Source organism: Micromys minutus (genome assembly GCF_963924665.1).
Source record: "Micromys minutus genome assembly, chromosome: 3".
Lineage (NCBI taxonomy): Eukaryota > Metazoa > Chordata > Mammalia > Rodentia > Muridae > Micromys > Micromys minutus.
Genome location: NC_137972.1, coordinates 80,823,333 through 80,843,389, shown reverse-complemented (window position 1 = coordinate 80,843,389; position 20,057 = coordinate 80,823,333). Strand labels below are relative to the sequence as shown.

Here is a 20,057-nt window from a genome sequence, read left to right as displayed (position 1 = left end):
AAAAAAGAAACCCACCTACTCAAAATATAACGTGCCACATTTCTAAAACACGCTGAGTCCCACCGGTGTGCTGCCGGAGTAATTAATTTTGCACAGACCCTGGGAAGGTGCTGTGAGGTGTTAAACAATGGTTACCGCTAGTGATAGTGTGGCTGCATGAATGAGGATTTACAAAAATACATATACAAAGTAAAAACAATAAAACGTAAAAAAATAGATTAGGCTCTGAGACTGGTTTCAAACACGGATGACCACCGGTCAGTCCTGATGCAAACTGTCCATCATTCGAGCCACTGTTTTTCCTAATTAACTAATGCCATATATGTATCTATACAAATATACTGATAAGAGGATAGCTTTAGCTGACATGAATGTCAATAACTGGATCCCAGGTGCGTGGTCATGTTCCCCGATCTAACAGGTTCGTGTAATCAATCCCCCTGTACCCCCATCCAGTTGTGAAGCCAAAGACATCCTCTTTCCCCTGACTTTCACAAGCACTTCGAGCCGCACCTTTGAACAAGGTGCCCCTTTCCCAGCATTGCCTGGTGCTCTGCCACCGGTTTCCCCGTCGTCTCTGCTTCTGCCCGTGCCAGCTTCCTCAGGACTGCAGCACACAACAGCATGGCTGTGCTGTGGGCGCCTCCTCCTGGGCTTCAGATACTCATGTCCCCACACCCCGCCCTGGCTCAGTTCCCGACACACTCCAGAAAGAGGAAGGACACTTGTGGGGTGGCTCCTAGGGCCAGCGTCCGGTGCATGGCCAGTGGACAGCCCTTCCTCAGGAAATCGGTCCAGGCCTGGCGCTACCCTCCCCCACACTCAGTGGAGCTTCCTCTTCCTGAGGCTGGCTAAAAATACCCCAGACAGGAATCCGGCCTCCTTGCAACAGACACGAAAGATTAAACTATTAAGCTCAGAGCAGGGCTTTGGTGTAAGGGGTCACATAGCCCTGCCAGGAGCTTCAGGGTCCATCTGGAACTGTCCAGGTGGCTAAACTCACTTCTGGTGACCCTTGACGACATGCCCAGCTTCACTTGACTGGGATCTCCCATGTCACTCACTTATAATTGGTTACAAAAAGGTCACTTCTGTGCCTCAGTTTCTCCACCTGAACACTGGGAACGGAAGCACACAAGGAAGGCATGGGATTCCCAAGAGTAAGACAAGGATCTTAGTCAAGAACTAAGAACTCATGAAAAAAAAATGTTACTCAACCCCAGCTGGGTCCCAGGCCTAGTGCAGAGAGAAGGTGAACAAGACAGGGACTGTGTCCTCATCGAGCCTACAGGAGACCTGCTGGGTCCTTCACAGCTTTGTCCAGTGCCCACTAGCCAGAGCTGGCTTTCCTAAATACGCTGGAGAATGTCACTGCCTGCCACACTCGCCTGTCCCAGATGAAGTGCCAGGCAGCAGCCCCTGAGTATATACAGTGGCTTTGAGAAAACAATACACTCAGCAAATTTTTTAGACTTCCCACAAGGCAGAACCCAAAGGGGAGGAGGGACTGGCCAATCATGGCAGGGACTGTGCTTGGAACTTGGCACTGGAACCTGGGTGTGATAGTGCACGCCTGTAGTCCTAGCTCTTGGAAGGTGGACTAAGTCATCCTCAGCTACATACTGAGTTTTGAGCAGACAAAACAAACAAAAAAAGAGTAACAATAACAAAAAGGAATTTGGGTTGAGTGGCCGTGTTCCACTGTGGCTCTGTTTCTTCGTCCCACTCCTACAGAGGTTTTCTGACTTGAAACAGGCACAAGATGAGACGGTGCGGCTTTCCTCAGAAGCCCAGCTGCTACACCCCTGCTGTCCCACAAGCCCAAGAGAATGGTGCACAGGGCCTGCATGCAGAGTGTGACCACTGATCCCTGGCAACCCTCCTTGAAGAGGAGGGCACGAACGTGGGTCTGCATCCCGACTGCAAGAGCTGTCCCGAAATTAACCAGTCAAACTGGGGTCCCTTCCAGCAAGGAGCCACTCCTTCGTGTCCACATACAGGATGCAAACCAAGTCTATCCCAGGCCACCTGGGCCTAATCTTCCCCCTAGGAACAGGTGGTTTTGGCTGGAGTTTGTTCTGGCTGTCAAAGGAGGCTCCTCAGAGTCAGCACTCTTTGAGGGACAAGGGTGGGACACTAAGAATTGTCATAGTGAGCCACAGACATGGTGGAAACTTACTGAGGGCTCCAGGCCCCATTTAACCCTAAAGCAACCTGACTCCACAGCCAGGGAAAAGCTGTCTAAGCCCCAGTGACTCGAGTTCCTAATTAGCAGAGCAGAGCTGGGTCCCACCATGCATCACTAGCACCCAGTGGGACTCTAATTCCAAGGCTGCCAAGTCTGGAGGCCACACCATAGCCGAGTGCAGGAGCTGCCCAGGGCGGCTTGAGCCCAACAGGAGCTGCAAGCTGGTGGCAGGGCTGGGTTCTATGTTTATGTGGTCTGGTCTCTTGGGATGGGCTGTGCATGCATGTGTATGCATTGTGTCTGCAAGTGTGTGTTTTGTGTGTGCACAAGGGGCTCTGTTGACAGACAGGAGAGAAGGACATTTTCTAAGTGACTTGCCACTCTGCCTGTTAGAGGGGAGGTGGCCTTTAGTCCAGTGTCCTTTTCATCCTCTTGGACCAATCCTTTGGTTTAATCGTCCGCAGGTCCCCTGGCTCCCTCTTGCAGGTTACAGCTCGTCTGTTTTGATACCCTGGCCCAGACTGCTCAAGGTAGAAAAGTCCACAGGGAACGGAGTCACTTGTGGCACAGGGTGCTGCAGGCCCCCAGGGGCCCCCTGTGGCACCTGCCTTCTCAGGGCAAGGCCTTTCTTTATCATGTGTGCTGGGGACCCAATCAAAGCTCATGATGAAAAGAGCCTGAAGGGCCCTGTGTTCTTCCAAACTGTGTGGCTACCGATAGGGACACCCATTAGTGTGGTACCTCTGCAGAGCTCCTCCCACTTCTCATCCTGCTCTCCTCTCCCCAGGGTGTGGAGAAAGTAAATGTTAAAGGCATGGATAAAGAGTAGCTGCGAGAGTGCAGAAATGCAGGGAGTGGGCTAAGGGAAAGAAGAAAAGGAGAGGGAGGAGGGAGGGAGGAAGGAAGGAGGAGGGAGGGAGGAGGGGGTAGAAGAGGATTGAGATTGAGGGGGAGGGAGAAGAAGAGAAAGAAGCTGTGGAGGACAAGAAACAAAGACCCAGAGGGGGAGGGGACCCAGAGAGACACAGAAGCCCAGGGCTGCCCTATTTCCCAGGGCTCGGCATCACCTCTGGGCCAGAGGGTCAGGCCTGATCCTAGGGAGGGAGCAAAGTCTCCCCTTTGAGACCCAGCAGCAGGCTTCTCCACCCGAAAAAGGGCCCCAGGCTTCTCACTGTTACTCTAAAAATGCTTTGTCTCCTTTCCACAGCTCCCATGAGGACTGATACAAGCTCAGGGACCATGGGCAAGTCACCTGATACCTTGGGGTCTCATTGACCCCATCTATAAAACAGACACGAGGGCCTACTTGGAATCTTAGGGTTATGATAACCTACAGCCTCCATTCTAGCTGCCTGCTATACAGGGGTCCCCTCATTACAGAGCCTTCCCTTACTATGCAGCGCTCTAGCAGTGCCTGTCTTCCAGTGGAGACCTCCCTTCAAACCCCTGCTTAAAGATGAAGAGGCTTGGCCAGGTGGTAGTTTCTCATGCCTAATCCCAGCTCTCTGAGTTCAAGGCCAGCCTGGTCACATAGTGAGTTACAAAAAACAAAACAAAACAAAACAAAAAACCCCAAACCAACCAAAGTCAGGGGTGTTCTGCAGGCCTCTTGTGCCCACTAACTACAACCAACTTAATGTAGTGATCATTTCCTGAGGGCCTAGTCCCCAGTGCAACCTGAGCGGTAACCAGGGCTGACACTGGGAGGCCCAGTTTGCCCTTGGGCCCCTTCTTCTTGGCCATAAATCGTAAGGCTACTCAGGCTTTGGTCTTCACTTCTCCAGCGGAACCAATGGAACCGAGGCACATTTACCCAGCACCTGCCAGGTACAGCCAGTGTACCAACAGCTGGAGCCTGAGATCTGGGAGGGCAGGAGGTGCAGCCTCTTGTGGGAGGGACAGGCTCTCAGGGAACAAGAGGGAGGAGGTCTTAGGGTTTGGTATGAGCTGAGGTACCAGGAGGAGATGGTACACAGGCCCTGGGGGCTGGAGAGGTAGGCCCCCGGGGTGAGGCAGTACAGGTCGTCCTGAAGGGAAGCATGTTCCCGGCACACAGCTGAAGTCACTCCTGGGAATGGATCTTCCTGGTAGCAAAATCTCCCTCTTGGCTTTCTCCTGTTTTCGCACAGAGGACGCAAAGGTAAAAGCACTCATATCTATCCTCAGAGAAGAGGAACTGAAAGCCCAAAGCTTGTGCAAACCTTCAGTTCCTTGCCACAGCCTCGTTTCTGTCAGCCACGGGCCACCCACAGCATGGAGGCCCAGCGGAAATGTAGCTGCAGTCACACTGCTCCTCAGCTTCCCCTTTCCAGAGATCCAACTCCACAAGTTAGTCGGGAGCTAGGCCACAGAGCACACAAATATATATATCAGACCCTGCTCTGTTTGGACAATGTTTTACCGAGTCGGGTCTTGAACTTGTGGACTCGGGATCATCCTGCCTGAGCACAAACCACACACAGTTCAGACCTCCCTCACCAATCACCGAACCCAACTCACTCAGCCCTCCCAAGTGCTGGGCCTGGCTCTACACCACCAGGCCCTGAGCACCACCACCTCCCCCTCTTCCTCTTAAATAAGGCCACTGAGGCCACAAAGGGAGGAGCCAAGGGTAGATAGGCAGATAGGCCCATCATGGCCTGTGGCCTAGATACCGCAGCCTGCTGCCCAAAGCTGTCCTTAGTTTTCCTTCAGGCCCTCAGTCCCTCTCACACTTGATGGTTGCTGACTGGGGCCTTTGCCCGTGCTAACTTCCATCAGGAAGATTTGTTACCCAGGCACCAAGAATGAACGAACAGGGGCTGGAGATGGCTCGGTGAGTGATAACAGCAGCTGCTCTTCCAATGGACCATGATTCCCAACACCTGCAAGATGGCTCACAACTGTCTGTAACTTCAGTTCCAGGGGATCCAATGCTGCCCTCTAGCCTCTCCAGGTACCAGGCATACACATTAGAAAAAAAGAATAAATGAATGATACTAAGGGCCCCTTGATGCTCAGTAGTACATGACCCTGCTCTGAAGTCACCAAAACCCTGGAAGCCACAGGCTCTCTTGCAACAGACAACACACATCCTCGATGTACCTATTTCTTTACGGAAAAAGCTGGACGTGCACCTCACCCATAGCCTTAGGTAGAGAGCCTTCCTTTGAACCATTTGCCTGGTTTAGGGTCTTCACTGCAGGGTGGAATTTTGGGTCCCTCCAGCCAATGCTATCATCTCACAGAGGTGAAGAGCAAAGCCCTAAGGTCCCTGTGCCACTCTACTAGGACCGATCTTCCGCCCTTGCTCACTTAACACTCCAGCCCTGAGACTGTGGGCAGGGCGGGGCTGTCCGGCATGAAGGCTGTAAGGGCAGTATAGGGAGGAAGAGTCTCCACCATTCAACCTTCCTGTAGGAAGTGTTTTGAACTTAAGAGTTCTGCCAAGACAGCTGTCCCTTGCCCTCCAATGCTAAACTGGGGGGGGGGGGTGTTTTACCCTGATCCCAGCCCACAGTGACTTCCCACTGTGTTTGCAATCAAAGGAGCCTCCAGGATTCACTGTGCCCGCTTCCCTTCTGTCAGAGCCCTTTTGCTTGCACAGGGATGAACGCTCTTTCTCGTTCTTCAACCTTCTACTTTTAGTTCAGGCGTCACATCTGCAGGAAGTCCCCCCTTGTGTCACCTGCCGAGGCCCCACCCTCTAAGTTCTCAGCAAGTTCAAGCTTTTTCTAAGGCTTTCCCTTGCCAGGTGCGGTGCTGCACACCTGCAAACCGGGCTCTGTAGGGACTCCAGGGTCACAGGAGGGCATCACAACTATGTCTCCAACAACAAACCAATAAACAACCCCAAAGTCCTTTTCTTTCTTGGACTTTATCATAATTGTTAAGGACTGGTTATTGATCTATCAGCTACTGGCCTAGTATCTGAGGTCCCAGTTGAATGACACTTCTCAGGGCTGGACCCCTGGCCCATTTGCTCACCCCAGCACCCCAGCAGCACTTTGTGAGAACAGAGACCCGAGAAGGAAGAGGAGGTTACTGCGGGGCCCACCTTGGAAATCTGCCACAGAGACAACCCCAGCTGGGCCTCCCTGGCCCCGAGTGGCAGGACCAGTTCCTCTTCCCAGGGGATGGGACAGCAGGCCTCCTGTATCTGCAAGGCTTCTTGTGTTTCCTCTTATACTAGAAGCAAAAATCACACAAATGGTCTCTCTGACAAGGATGCTGTCTATGCTAGGTCCCAAGACCCCCAGCTTAATGTAACAGGGAAAACAAAACTTTGGCTCACAAGTGCAAGGGGTTAAGAAAAGAAGAATCACAGATGGCTCTCGCTGGCTTTGAACTCTGTCGGGCCCTTGGATGAGTGCATGTGAGCAGTTCTCTAGGAGTAGGGGAGCAGCATTTCCAACCTACAGATTCAGAATCTAAGGCAGCCCCTGTGGGCAGGGTGAAGCAGGCTCCCCAGGGTCTCTCCACTCAGGTCTGGACAGCACAGATTTGAGGGTCACATTTCCCCTCCTTTGCCAGCCCTTGTCGGGACCAAGGGACCTCTCCTGGCTTCCCTTCCTCTTCATCTAGCCTCCTGTCTGGCCCCTCCTCTGCAGAGTCCTTTGCCTTCTCCATCCTGTCTTCCTCTCCCTCCATTCCTCCCCTCTTCTGTTTCCATGGCAACCCCATCCTCCGCTCTGCTCTGCCACTCGGTCTCTCTTTCTCCTCTTTCATCTCTCCCGCCATTGCAGTGGAGAGTCCAGATCTCCCCATCTCCGTTGCTTCTGGCCTCCTGCTCCCATTTGCTCTCCTTTTATCTCCCGCAATGTTCTCTTGTCATCTCAGAGTGACATCTATTTATCTCTTGCTCAAAAAGAAAAAAAAAAGAAAAAGAAAAAACTCTAGTCCATTTGGCTCTTCCAGTTTGGTCCCAGTCACCTTTCCCTTGAGCCAAGGGTCAAAGCCCCAGGATTGCAAGGAAGAAGGGAGCCTCCTAGAAGGGACCTTGTGCCTGCCTTCAGAATTCTCTGATTTCAGCAGGGGAAAGAAGAAAACACACAGTGGGGACGGGGGTGCGGGAGGACTTGCTGGGAGAAGCCCCCTAGAATAGCTTCAAGATAGAGTAGTACCCTCAAGATAGAGCAAGGCCCAGAATTCCCCACGATGCTGCCCAAGGTAGGAATTCACTGTTTTTAGGGAAACCCCAGCCCGACCATATAACAGCCCCGAGGCCCCTGTCCCAGGTCCACCTTGCCTTAAGAATTGGATCCTCAATGGTCTCAGCACTCTTTCCTACAAACAGGTGGCAGAAATCACCAATTCTTCAAGATTCACTTTTTTTAGGGATGTGCCTAGTAATGGAACACTTGCCTGGCATGCAGGATGCCTTGGGTTCTTTTCATGGGCGGAAGGCAGGATTGAGGGCCTTCTTCCCAGAGTCCTTCCAGCTCCCACAGACTGAGCTCCTAGTAGGGGCCAGGCAAGAAGATGGGCATTTTTGTGTTTTTATTTTACAGACAGACACACTGAGGGCAGAGACTGCTGTCTGAGTGCCGGCACACAGGTTTGAGCCTGTTACGGATGCTCTTCCTCATAGACTCCACTTCTCCCTGCACACACAGCAGCAGCCCAGCCTCCTCCAGCCACCCCACTGCTGTGGTTAATCTGCAGGGATCAGAAACAAGTCCAGGGACGGATTTACCACAGAAAAGAAAGCAAGCCGATTATGCCGGTGGCCCCAGGGTCTCAAAGCAACGCAGGATAGATAGGTAGAAATGGTATCAAGTCCCCGGTGACATGGAGTAGGATGAAGGGGCCCAAAGGCTATGAGAGACCTTGGCAGTAGCTGAGAAACACTACGTAGTAAGGAGGTGTCGGGGATCTTTCAGTCTGAGTCCTGGACTCCCAAGGCCCAGATGGGTCCTGTTCAGTCTGCCAGTGTAGTTGACAAGTGACAGGGGTCCAGGGGAGGACCTCCCTCTGCAGATGAACAGGAGAGGTGAGGTGTGCATCCTCGGGCAAGCTCCTGCAGGTGATTTCTTGTCTGTAACCAGGACAGTGTCAGGGAAGGAAACTACCATGTACTGAGGCCAGACGTTTCCCTTCTGCGATCACGGATGTAGAGATTGGCACCTTGGTAACAAAACCCCTTTTACAAGTGGCATTACGATGCACCCCTGTCACTCCAGCACTTGGGAAGTTGGAGCAAGAGGACTGCTGCTAGCTCAAAACTAGCCTGGGCTACAAACTCCAGGCCAGCCAGGGCTCCATAACGAAACTTGGTCTCCAAAAACTAAATATCAGGATGGGAAAGGAAAAGAAAATAGAGAAGAGAGCTGGGAAGAGATCATCTCACAGGAGGGAAGGAGGCAGAGAGGAGCTGAGTGACCTGGCTGAGGACCCCCAGGGTAAGTGGCGGCCTGGTCTAACCTCAGGTCTCTGCTTTTAAATGAAAGCAGCGAGAGAAATGCTGCAGCCTGCAGTTGAGGTGCGTCGGGAAGGTGCAGGGCTGGCCCAGTGCATTTTCAGATGCCTATGCCACCCGTGCTAGGGGCCACACAGGTGCTAGCAGGTCACAAGAATCTTCAGTATCAGGGGTCTCACAGCTTTTTAGAGGCAAGATTAAGAGCCACAAAACTGAAGTGCAAAATATCAGACAAGAAATGAATCTGGGGTATCACAGCAAGACCAGGTAACTCCCCTCCCCACTTACGGCATTGGGAATGGTTTTCCATGTGAACCAGCTCTAGAGGCAACAGACCCGAGCTGCAGAATTGGACTGAAGTTCTCCCTTCCTGTCATGCTGGCTTGTGTGGGCCTCATCACCTGTCCTACAACATGGGATATGATATCTACTTTCTAGGCTGTCCAGGAGGTGGAACTGAAAGCTCTCTGCATGAATGAGACTGATGTGGGGTGCACCATGGGAAGGTGGGTGGGGAGGCTTGCTGATGCATGATTAGGGAGCTGTCACTAAGATAGATGCAGCTGGCATGAGGGCTGGCACAGGCTGGAGGCACCGGGTGGAGAGAGCAGAGGAAAGAGTAGAGAATGGCAGCTGTCAGAGAAGCTGAGGTTGGAGGGCAGGCGAGGGGTGTGGCTTGGCCTGGAGCCCTCCCCTCCTCTCTTCACTAAGCCTGCCTGACTCATCCTGGGGCCTCAATCCTTGAACGTCCCCTGCCTCTCCAAGCCAAGTCGGCACTGGAGTCAACATTTATTTTGCAGTCACCCACGCACCCGAGTCAGGTCTGGATTTATGCCAGGAGAAGCGTAATTTAGGTCTGCAGGGGGAGGGACAGTTAGAGTACACGCAAGCAGAAAAGTCAGACACACACACACACACACACACACACACACACTGGCCACACAGTGGGCCTGGTGCACTTCCAAACAGGGAGACGAGAGGAAGCCCTAAGCACCAAGTGGAGGTCACAAGTCCATGTATTCTGCCCTCAGCTTCACAGACTGCGGAGGGACACGTACAGTAAATGTGACGGAGGAGCAGGGGGAGGCTGGAGTCATGTAATTAGGGCATGTGTGCTGCGGGCTGATGGGCCTACAGAGGAAGGGGCTGAGAGAGCCTGGTTGCCACAGGCTGCAGAGAGGTAAGTGGGGAACTTGTAAAGGACAGAAGTGAGAAGTAGGCAAGGACCAGGAGATGGCCTTGGGATAGGTTCCTGGAGGAAGGCAGGCTGACAGATAGATGTGGGATGCCCAGAGACGAAAGATATGGCACTTAGGAATTGGGGGATGGGTCTTATTGTGTGTGTCTAGATGCTGACATTTCCAGGTATGGGTATAACCTAAATGACAAATCACATTTTGCTATCTACCATCTTATTATTTTTTTTTTGTATTTTATATATATATATGTGTGTGTGTGTGTGTGTGTGTGTGTGTGTGTGTGTGTGTGTGTGATTAATACACTGTAGCTGTCTTCAGACACACCAGAAGAGGGCATCAGATCCCATTACAGATGGTTGTGAGCCACCATGTGGCTGCTGGGAATTGAACTCAGGACCTCTGCAAGGGCAGCCAGTGCTCTGAACCACTGAGCCGTCTCTCCAGCCCTGCTGCCTATGATCTTACATCAAGTAAATGCCTGCCTGGTCTTTCATAGAGGTGGGAGGGCTTCCTCCTGGCTTTCCTTGCTGTGGAATTTGAGGGGCCCTTGGGCAGCCTGAGGGCTGAGTTAGCTCAGCTTCCAGTACACGAAAGGGGCTGCGTCTACTGGGGAGGGAGTTCAATCTGTACAGTGCCTGCTGTGCAAGCATGAGGCCCTGAGTTTGGATCCCCAGAATTCGAATGAAGAGCCCGGCACAGCAGTGGGTACCTGTAACCCCAGTGCTGGGACTTGCTGGCTACCTAAACTAGCCAAATGAGTGGAACTGTAGGTTCAATGAGAGACCCTGCCTCAAAAAATAAGGTGGAAGAGTGAGGAGGACTCCCGACACAACCCGTGACAGACATACGTGCACAATGGACACCACCTCACAACAGAAAGATGTACAGATTAAGGCATGAACGTATCCATTCACCTGGGCACAATGCTCCACAGTTTATAAACTCCAGGCCCGACACCATTGGATTCTCCCTTCCAGGGGCTGCAGTGGCCCGGCATGGACTGCACACGCATGACTCTTGTCCACTGGTGGTAGCAGACTGGCTGGTTGTCCTAAGGAACACAGTGCCTGCGCGGGCACTCTAACTACACTATTTCACTTAATCCTGACTGGTCTGCAGCTGGCATTAGTAATATCACAATTGGGTTGACAGCGGCACGGGGAGGTTCAAACAGTTTCCGAGCATTGCTTCTCAGAGCCTGGTTTCCTGGGTCATCCCAATTTCAGGGATGCGAGCGGCTGTTAGGAACCTGCACAGCCTTGTGCGGTTGGCTGTGTATCACAGCACCTTCATGGAAGGGTTCAAGGAACAACAGATTGAAAAGATTCCAAGGGTTGGTGAGACGGCTCAGCAGATAAAGGTGCTGCTCAGCAAGTCTGCTGATCTGAGTTCCATCCCTAAAACCCACATGGCCGAAGGAGAGAGCTGACTTCTGCAAGTTTTCCTCTGATCTACACACACACACACACACACACACACACACACAAAGTTGGCTTTATCCTCCTCTCCCAAGGGGCCATTTCGTTCATGGAGTCAGGGCAGCAATGGTCACTCGCACAAGGTTAAGCCGAGAGGCTTAGTCTATTCCAGCAGCAGCACTAATTCAACTCAGTTACAAAACACAAACAAAACCAACAAAATCCAACCAAAGGATGTGAAAGTGGGAGGCAGGGAGCGTTAATATTAATATGATTAGATGTATATGTGTATGAAATTGTAAAGAAAAAGATACTTTACTTTAAAATTGTCTTGAAGGTTAATAGAGGGTGGTGGGCACGGAGACTCACTGTACTGTTGACATTCAGGGGGTTGGTACAGGATGGCCATTAATATGGGGTCAGCCTAGGATACTGAGACCCTGTCTCAATAAAACAAAACAAAACAAAACAAAAAACCAAAAAACCAAAAACAAAAAAACAACAACAAAAAGCTGTGGTATACCTCTGTGATCCCAGAACTCTAGAGGGAGAGGATCTCCTCTACATATTCTACATATTGAGTTATAGGCTGGCTGAGGCTAGTAAAACCCTGTCTCAAACAAACAAACAAACAAACAAGCAAACAAGCAACCTCCATTACCACGCCAAACAATAGCAATTAAAATAAAAATAAAAGAAGCTTAAGGCCTTCCTCAGCTATGTACTGAGTACATTGCTAGTAGGATGCACTTGAAGCCCTGAGGAGGAAGGAGAAGAAAGACAATTAAGGTGAGAAAAACCACGCTGCTGTCAGATGTGTGTGACGTACTTAGGCCTGGATGGGTGCATCGGTGCTGAACGCAAGTGAACTTTCTTTCTTGTCATTATCCCCTATACAGCACAGCATCCCTGCGTCTCATGCGGCATTTACATCGTGTTGGGTATTATTATAAGTCATCTAGAGATGCCTTAAATCATATGGAGGATGTGTGTGGGCTGTGTGCAAGCACCACGTCACTTTATATAACTCCCCACAGAAACGGTGGCATGACGGTAAAAGCAAATTACAAAGCAGGTTGGAAACAGGTACTGAATTCTAGGATAGCCTGGGCTATTTAGCAGCGCTGTCTCAAACAAATACAACAAAACCCCAGCCTGCCGTGGAGTACTGAGCCCTGGCTTAGAGTGGAGTCGAGAGTCTCTGACTCACTTAGCTCTCCTGAAGCAGGGGTGCATCAGGAGCTTGCAGTTATTGACTTTGGGAACTCCATGGCCACACAACCAGTTCTGGAGGAGCTGTCTCCTTGGTGCCAGTTCTTAAAGAGGCAGCGAGAGCCAGCGAGATGGCTCAGATAAAAAACACTTGCAGCCTCAGACTGGAATTTGATCCCCACATGTCAGGAATGGAAAGAATGGACTCCCCAAGATTGTCCTCTGGTGTGCCAACCCCCAAACACAAACACACACACACACAGATGTTGCCATATGTTGCCCTGCAAGGATTCAAGAATGGTTTTGCCCAAACCGGAATAACCTGAAGGCCACCCACACCCGCCTTGGCAGGTGAGATCTGCCAGCAGGTGTCTCAAGAAGCCAGTGGCACCAAAAAGCAGTGGCAGCCCTAAGTCCCCAGATGCAAAGCCCATAGAAGGACTCCACTGAGGGAAGGAGTCCTCCCTGGCCACATTTGTCCCTACCAATTCTTTGAGGCACAAAGCCTGAGTATCCCTAGGGAAACGGACCCCTTTCCCCACAGGTGACCAACTCACTCAGACTAGAGAGGACAGAGTCTGCTTTGCCTTTATTTTTTGAGACCTGGGAATATTCTCAGAACCTGCACACAGTAGGTACTCAACAGTCCCCATACTAACACCCTCTTCACTGCAGCGTCTGGGTGACATCTGCTCTCTGGTGCTTGCCTATGCCTTTTTTTGCTTTACCTTCTTTCTGTCTTTGTCTTTGTTGTCTCTGCTCTAGTTTCGGTAAGGAGGAAGTGGCCCATTCCAGGACAACTTAACACCTAAGGACAGTGGGCCCCACCTCACGGCACATTGCTATTCACACTGGTTCTGGTCAGTATACAATGCCCGGTGTCTACTTTGCTAATGATAAATTCCATCCACACATCAACAAACCCAGGCTGGGGTGTGAGGCATGCCTATGGGCCAGGGTGGGAGAAATGGAAGGAACCACAGGCCAGGAAGTAGGTGTGTGACATCCTGGCCAACCCCTTCTTCATGTCTCCTTGGCTACAGCAGCCCTCTTTCTGGCAAGCAGGGTAGCCCCCTTTGCCCACGCTCCCCAGGTCACAGGAACTGAACAGGTAGCATCTTCAGGGTGGTAGAACTGACAGAGGCCTTCCTTCCCCCGGGAGGAAATGAGTTCCAGTCAGCAGGGCAGTCTCCACCTGGAGAGAGCTGGCCTCAGTCTCTGCCAGCTACGTTCCCCTGCCTCAGCTCCCTGTTTAGCTGGCAGCCTTCCCTCAACCCCGCCCCCACCCCGCCCCCTCCCCACCCCATGTCCAGATGCCCTATAGTACCACAGCAGACCACAGCCCAGGCACTGTCCAACCTCCCGTCACCACCGCATGATCAGGGGCGTCCACTGCCTCCTCACTGGGCTGTGTGACCACTGCCCTTCTTCTGGAAGGTCACTATTCTTTGCCAAGCAGCCCTTTGCCTCTGGCATTCCCAGGGTCACAGGATCAGGCCTTGCCTCCATCCTGCTGGGTTCCTTGGGAGAAGCCATCTCTGCAGCCTCCACACTCACCTCTGTCCATCAGCCATGGCCGCATCTAAACTGACTTGTCCCGTCCCTGATACCATGCACCATTTTCAGCTCTGTAGAGCCAAACCTTGTTTTAAAAGCCACTTTTCAATGGCTACGGTTAGGTGAACATGGAAGGCGCAACACTTTTTTTCTTTTGAATTCAGAAAGACCAAGATGGCGGTCCCGATTTCCCTCAAGGAGCCTCAGTAGAAAGGTAACTACCACAGCTAGTTGGTTAAGATGTAAGTTGGTTAGTAGGTTAACACTACCTGAGGGATCAAAGAGGGAGGGGGTGGCTGAGTAGGGTTTTGTAAGTTGTACAGGAGTCCAGCAGATGGATTAACAAGAACACTTACTTGACAAGAAGGAAATCTGGATTTACAATAGTCCCAAGACAGGGCACACGCCTGAACATGCCTGGAGCAGGGCAGCTCGGGATGCAGTGACGGTGGCCTTGAATCTGGTCCTCTCTGGACCACACAGGAATGGAGTCAGTACTCAGCAGATACACTACCACACTAACCAAGCATAACTCGCAGGTCTCATCTCCATCTTAGAGAAACAGGCTTTCAGAGAGAGAGAACCCAGTGGGAACCCAAATGAAATGCTCACTAGCTCCCAGGAGATGGCTTATTTGGGGAGGGCCATCTAGTGGAGTCACTCACCCACAATCTCAGGTCCGGCCAACATGGGGACAACTGTTTCTGCCAAGTGTGCCAGTGTGGTAGGGAACTCATGGCTAGACAGCTGTCATGTAAATGTGACTTGGCCTTCTTGCTTGAGGTCTGCCCAAGTGAGGGTCTCATGGCTTCACCAAGTCCCCTTTGGGCCAAGAGGACTGACAGCAGGCTCCCACAGAGGACAGAGGTTTGGGGAATCTGCATTCACCTTTGACCTCTGTCAGTACCAGCCCCAGCTCAGGCAAGGCAGAAAACGAACTGTCTCAGGGTCTTGCTGGACTGCCCCCACTGAAGGATTTGGGGTTCCTTATCTGTGACAACAGGTATGTCTTGTCCAATGGGGACCTTCCCAAACTTCCTGCCCTCTCTGAGGGGTGGCTAGCACACTCCAGGGTCTGCAGAAGGAAGTCTGTGCACACAACTCAGTAGAGGGAGAAACCTCACAAAACCCACTTCTCTAACTTCTCCCACCCTTGAAAACAGAGGCGCTATTCAAAAGGAAAAAGAATTTTTAAAAAAGAGGGGGGCAAAAGAAATGAGGAGCTGAATAGAAGAAAAGGGAGGAGAAAAGAATGAGAGGAGAGAGGTCCGCAGGGAGGTGGGGGGTGGCCAGAATGAAAGGCAGGAGCGAAGGGAAGGAGAGCAGAGACAAAGCACGGGGAGAGAAAGACAGAGCTTTAAAGAGAAAATGTTCCGGCGTGAATGCAGCGTGCAGGGAGACAGGAGCCTTGAAAAAGAGCAGCCCAAAGTGGTGACCCCTCATTCACACACAGTGCCAATCACAGGGACAATGCAAACGCTTTCTGTCTTTTCTCCTTCTCTCCTTCCTGGGGGTGGAAAGGCTGGGGAGCTTCGTTAATTTCGCAAAGTGTGAGAACACATTGGCGTCGCTTCCCTTGAACTCACAGCAGCACTCAAGTGCTCCCTCACGCTTGATGGCTCTAGTGCACGGTTAGCTGGCCCTGCCCTCAGCCTGGGCCCTGGCTGTGGTCACTCCTGTGGGGTCCTGGCTGAGTGGGGGCCCATGGGTGAGATGTGCCTCTTGAGCAGTCCTTGCCAGTGAGTGTCTGGGAATCCATGAGCACTGTCCAGCGTCCCAGGACACAGGACACAGGAGGGCCTGAGGAGCAGCTGTCTACCTAACTCCAGATGTAGAGCATCACACAGAGTGACGGTGCTCTGTCCAGGGTGACTGTGTGGAGTGACGGAAACAGCCGGAAGGCTAAGGAGGTGGGCTGATTCTTTATATTGGATACCAGCTGTTGGGTCAGTGTCTCTGTGGGCAGAGGTTTGTTTTCCACACACCAGAGTGCTGCACTTTCCTGAGTCACCCAAGACCCAAAGGCAGAAAGAACAGAGTTGCCACAGAGGGTGTGGGGTGTACAAGTCCCAGCGATGTGGAAGGCTGAGGCCGAAGTTTCACTTGAGCACAGTATTCTAGATCAGCCTAGGCAATACAGCCACAAACCCAAAGGCCAGTGGCCACATAGCTACTACTCACTCTTGGTAGACGGGAGGGAGGCAGGGAGAAGAAAGCATGGCTGGCCTGGGCTAGGATGGGAACCTCCCTCTTCCCTGCAGCAGGCCACTATGAAGCACTGGGCAGTGCCTGGCCAGTGTCCAGCTCCAGGGTGAGACAATGCTCACACACTGGTAACCACATGGCTCTCCACCTGTCCTCAGACATGGCAGGTGAATGTCCCTGCCCCCTCCCTTCTTTGTCTTGTCTTTCCTCCCTCTTCCTAGCTTCCAGGACCCAATGAGTCATAAAACCTGGATGGGGTCACCTTTCCGCAGTGGCTTCCGATCATCCTAATGCTGGGTACTGAGAAGCGCTGGGAGTGGAGAGACTTCAGGAAAAGACTGACTAGCTTATTGATTGATTGACTGACTGAACAAGCCTCTGCCCTCCTCTATTGGACGTGCAGTCTGCACAGAGCTCAGCACTGCAGGCTGGGATTAGAAAATGGGGAGGACCAATGGGACCTGGTGATGGTGGAGGCCAGTTGGGGTGGGGGAGGGAGGAAACAGCCAGGGAAAGAAACCCTTTCCTTACCATGGCCACCAGGAGAGACTTAGCTGGAACAGGCCCAGAAGGGCTCTGAACCCCAAACCCAAGAAGAAATCAAGAGAAAGGACAGGAGGCAGAGGCAGGCTCCCAGGGTGAAGGCTGGATGGATCCACAGCCTCCACCTACCCTTGTACTTCTTTGTGATATGCAGATGCTGGCCAATATTTGATGAGCACCCCTGAGTGCTGGCCAGCTCCCATGTACTCCTAGGGTGGTGTAGTAAGCAAGCTCCACATGCCATGGGGGAAGCAGAAGCAAGAAAACTGCCGGTCAGACTACGCTGAGGCTGTGTGGGGAGGAAAGCAGGGGGCAGGCTCTGGGGCGTCAGAGGAGCGTGTGCAGAGGGGGCTGCATGGAATCATTTTAAGTAGTGTGTTAAACAGGAAAGTAAGGTACATCTTTATTTGTTAGGATGATTGTGGTCCCAGCATGTGGGTAGTAGAGACAGGAAGATGGAGATGTCAAGATCATCCTTGGCTACCCAGAGAGTTCAGGCTAGCCTAGGCTACCAGTGAGGCACTATCTTGAAAACAAACAAACAAACCAGGGTTGAGGAGATGGTAAGACCGTCTGCTATGTAATCATCAGGACCTGAATTAAAAACCCAGAAGCTGGGCATGTCACCTGGACCTGTATTCCATGCTGGGGGGTGGGGGGGACAGGGACAAAAGGATCCCTGGGGACTGTGCTTGCCAGGTTCACTTTTGGCTTAGTGAGGAGACACTCTGTCTGTCGAGGAAATAAAGTAGAGATTGATAGAACAGAACACCTGACGCTCCCGGGCCTATGCGCCTAGGTGTGTGCACACAAGTACACACACACAAACACACACACACACACAAGAGCACACCCCACACACACACTGCATACGTACACACAATAAATAATTAAGGACAGCAAAGGTTCCCCCTTTGTTTTGAAAAGGCTGTAAGGAATTCTGCTGACGGGCTACACTAGAAATTAACACCCAGCTACCTCTGAGATGACAGAAGAACATCCCATAACTGGGTCCTGGCCTCTTGGTGTATTGGGAAGAATCTGAAGGACACAAAAATGTTATTTGGTGAGACCTGCAGAGACTGTAATCTACACTTTAGAAAGTTACTGTAGTTTTTTTGTTTGTTTGGTTTGGTTTTTTTTCCGTGTGTGTATGAATGTTTTGCCTGCCTGTGTATCTGTGCACTATATGTGTGCCTGGTGCCCTTGGAGAATGGAGGAGTGTGTCAGGCCTCTGGAACTGACTGGAACTATAGACAGTTGTAAGCTACCATGTGGGTACTGGGAACTGAACGGGGGCCACTAGAGGAGCAGCTGGTGCTTTTATCCAGAACCATCTCTGCAGCCCCTCAGTCCCTGTTTGAAAGAAGTAATGAAACAACCATGGCTTGGTACTAAGCTCAGCAGTGAGCAGCATTAGCCCAAAAATGTGACTTTAGGAAGAAGAAAAAGACAACAGGATGCTATGAAGGAAATTCCTAGTGTACAAGAACATGGGCAGTGGTGGTGGTGTGTGTGTGTGTGTGTGTGTGTGTGTGTGTGTGTGTGTAGTGCACACATGCATACAGATAATGTCTGAAGTTGGTGAACAAATAGTAAAGAGATAAGTTTTCAAAAGAGGTGAATGAGAATCAGGAGGAGCTTACGGAGCGGAGGTCGGGGACACGGGCAGCCATCTTTAAGAATCTGACACCTCTTGGTTCTTCATTAGCCTATCAGTGGGGTTTGATGTGAACACAAATGCACTTGCATTACATGGATTAAAATAAACTTGATTAGCACTTGGGAGGCAGAGGCAGGCAGAGCTCTCAGTCTGGGGCCACTCTGGTCTGCATAGTGAGTTCCAGGACAGCAAGGGCTTCAAAAAGACTAATCAACCAACAAAAGCCCTCGGATGTTAGGGTGCACTCCTGTCACCTCAACCTTGGAAAGTGGGGCAAGTGGAGGCAACCTGGGCTAAAAGAGACCTTATTCAATGGGGGACCTTATCCAAGGGAGGGGGGCGAGGGAGGGACAGAGAAAAAGAGAGAGAGAGGAGAGAGAGAAGCCTTGTAAAGGTGTTGCTCTTGAATCAAAACTATTCTCAATTCCTTGGGCTATCCACAGGAGAAGCAAGGGGGGGGGGGGCTGCCTGCACCTATCAGAGAAGCCAGATCTCAGAGGCTCCTACCCAAGGCAGCATAATGAGATGATCCCAGAAGAAGGAGCTGGGGAAAGCCTACAGTGTGGGCACGTGTTCTCAAAGGAGATTGAAGCACAGGGGTGTCACCCTGTGAAGGAAGATGCGTGTCCAGAGACCACAGGGCTCAGTTCACATTGGGACCAGATCCTCAGGAATGCTGGGAAGAGGGCTAAGAACACCATGGAGTTCTCGAAGGCATGTGCAGAAGGTTAGCTGTCACGCATGTATGCCTGAGGTCTGGGTTTCCTCACAAGCCCCAGCAGCGCTTGCCTGCTCACTTGGTGTTGCAGCCACCGTGCCTACAAGGCTCTGGTTCTCGGGCCTCGCGTGCACACGGTGCCTTCTCCCTTGCCAGCAAGTCAGCTAGAGCTGTAATCTCTAGTTTGATGCACACTCAGTGCCATTTGCACTTGAATAATGTGTCCTTTCCACCAAAGGAGTAGTAGAGAAATGCGGAGTGTGCCAAAGGCCTCAGAATTGTAGAAATGTCATGCAATGGGGACACAGCCCTGACCAAGGAGCCTTTGGACCCTGCTCTGATAGGTGTGGCCATGTAGCTTCCTGGATCTCAGTTTGTGCAAGGTGCAGGTCAGAAAGAGGAGCAGGACATGGAAGGAGGGCAGCTGATGGCCATGGCAAGAGTAGGGTTAAAAATGACAAAGTTGCCCAACGAGGCCATACAGGGTGGGGACCCCGCAGTGCCTGCTTTCAGTCACTCAAGCTCAAAATTACAGCTAGATTGCATTAGACTACATCCAGTATCTCAGGGATGTGCTGGGGTGACTCTTCCAGGTCCCCAGCTGCCCCTGCAGGGAAGCCCTACCTTGTGTCACATGGATGGGCCCGGTCCATTTCTGCCTTGTAGTCTGGATGTAGGCTGGGCTTCAGCCTCTTAAAACCCTATCCACGAAATGAAGATAGCACACATCCAGCCATCCAGGTTGGCTATGGACCCAGCAAGATAACCTTTCCAGTCAGCTGGGTCCAGCTATAAATAAGTTAACTGAAGCAGGAGAGAGCATTCCATGACTCACAGGAGGTAAAAAAAAAACAAAGGCCATGCCTCCAACTGCAGATCCCTTTCCCCCTTGCGACTTCCCTGGTTACAACCAAGTGACATTCAGCAGAGTTGTGAGCCAGTAAACAACTTGAAGGT

At 51.6% G+C, this 20,057-nt stretch overlaps 1 protein-coding gene across 1 annotated transcript in view; it reads right to left on the bottom strand.

Annotated features, from left to right (window-relative positions):
• The window catches only part of ZNF710 (zinc finger protein 710), a 62,398-nt gene that overhangs the window by 11,304 nt on the left and 31,037 nt on the right, over positions 1-20,057 (bottom strand). The gene's annotated exons all lie outside the window — the stretch shown is intronic.